Below are 2,266 nucleotides of genomic sequence, written 5' to 3'. Positions count from 1 at the left end.
CAATTTAATAGAACAACGTATTTTTGCATTGAGTATGGAGTACCAATCTTCTTTTAATACCAAATCAAAATTAATATGAGGAATACCGCTTACATAATTTATAATATAGTCTTTAAAAAGAACAAGCAGCAATTACTAGATTGCCTAAAACCTATCCAATTCTTTTGAGACTAAATTTTAGTATTTTATTGCAATCATTGAAAAAAGTGACAACATACATGTCTTTCAGTATTGAACAGTGTAATTAAAATGAAATTCTAAGTACTGTTAGTTTGTTGGGGCCCAACATAGTAAAACATCATAGAATCTTAGCTTTCATAGGGACTTTAAATATTGCATAATTTTGTACTTATAACTTCCACATTAAGTAATTAAACCTGAGTAGTTAAAGAAAATTATCTGATATCATCCAGTTGATATAGTTGATGGCTATAATGGAAATAAAATATGTTTTTTCATTTATGATTTAATTTCTTATCCTCATCTATTATCTATGAGGTAAATAGTAAATTTGAGAGACAATGTTAGCATTAAAATAGAAGGCGAGGGGAGTACATTTCAGAGAGCTTGACAGTATAAATATGTTTTCAAAATTTACCCATAACAGACTCTTATTCTCAGAATTGCAGACTAACATTAAACTTAATTAGCATTACCCACAAGAATTATATTCTCTGGCTAGTAGATTCATGTTAACAGTTAAGGTCAGATTGATAGACATGTAAATGTTTACACTTATAATAGAAATATTTTATTCAGTAAATAGAATCTGTTGTCAATATTTAGAGTTTCAAAATACTTCTGAAAAAATTTCAAAAAACTAAAATACTTATGCAAATGAGATGTAGATCCTGTTGGTTGTCTTTTTTTTTCTTTTTATTAAAGGCATGCTCCTTTAGGATGCATCTACTATTTTTTATCTAAACAGAAGTTTTATAGATCATTGAACTCTACAAGTACAAAGAAAAGCCTTGAATTGCTGATTGTTTATGGATGCCTTAATACTATTTGGTTTACCAATACACTGTCTTTTATTTTCAAAAACCTTCTTGAAAATAGTATGATTACACATTTTTCATGTTAAAGGTAGTATTGGTTCACAATGCTGTTTTATTGAGGGTTACAAGGATTCTAGTCAATGTTATTGAAATAAGGATTGGGATTTCTCATATATTTTTAACTTTTTACAATTACAATGAATAAAAGCATCTCATCAGTGTATAGAGAGATGATTCTACTAAAGTCAAGTTCAAAATTATGGATAAGAACACAGTTGTATTATTGTCATCAGTTCAATTTTCATCTTAACGCCTTGGGTTTATAAATACATATTAAGCAAGTCTGAATTTCTTTCTTGATAATGAGCAACTCTGCCAAGAAAAGAAAACCGTTGTGTTAGATGATCATTATTTAGCTGACTCTTGATCCTAAATTCCTAATAGGAAATGCTACAGAATGTGAAAGCTTTTTCTACCTAGACATATTATATGTCTACCTAGACATATATAGCAGCAAATATGTAACACCGTTAGACATGGAAACATACCAACTGTGTGGCTTGCTTCCCAGTTTGCCCACAGAACCAGCAAGGAAAGCCAACACTCTGAGGTACATTTTTTCCCATTACTCAAACTCTACCTTCTGCTCTGGGAAATAGCTTAGCATTGCTTGTGTGCTTAGACTAGATGTGACGCACTTGAATCCCAATCAAATGGCTTGTTTGATAAATGTTATTGTTAAAAGGCAGACTCTTTTACAGTAGTAGTCTCCCGCTAGGAAATCTGGCAGTTTCACATATCCTAGCTCATGTAAGAGTCAACATGTTCCTTCTTAGATGTTTTATCTAAAATCAAGATGCATTGTAAAGAGATGAATAATAATACCAAGATGGAAATCCCCAGCCTCACCCCTTTCCCCACCCCCACCCCAACTTAACTACATGCAAATTGACCATCCACATACCTGCTACTCTGTGTCTTTTAAAAGCATATTTCACTAAGTCACTTACCTCTTTACCCTTTTTCAAGTCCCCTCACTCTTGTAACTTTTCATTACTATGTAAAATTTCAGATGCACTAGTCTTGCATACAAATATCTCAACTGGTTTTACCTTTTAGTCATAAAGATAATATGAAAATGAAGATAAATAATACAATTTATTTGAAGCTTAACTAATATATTGAGCCATCTCATGGTTCTCATATTTATAAAAAACCTTCTTATCTCTTCACTAAGACTATATCCATCTCTCTATTTGCCTATCTAT

The sequence above is a fragment of the Echinops telfairi genome, unplaced genomic scaffold (genome assembly GCF_000313985.2).
Source record: "Echinops telfairi isolate 266 unplaced genomic scaffold, ASM31398v2 ScPeMD7_7458;HRSCAF=8496, whole genome shotgun sequence".
In the NCBI taxonomy this organism is placed as follows: Eukaryota; Metazoa; Chordata; class Mammalia; order Afrosoricida; family Tenrecidae; genus Echinops; species Echinops telfairi.
The sequence above is the reverse complement of the archived record's forward strand: the minus strand, read 5'-3'. Positions refer to the sequence as shown.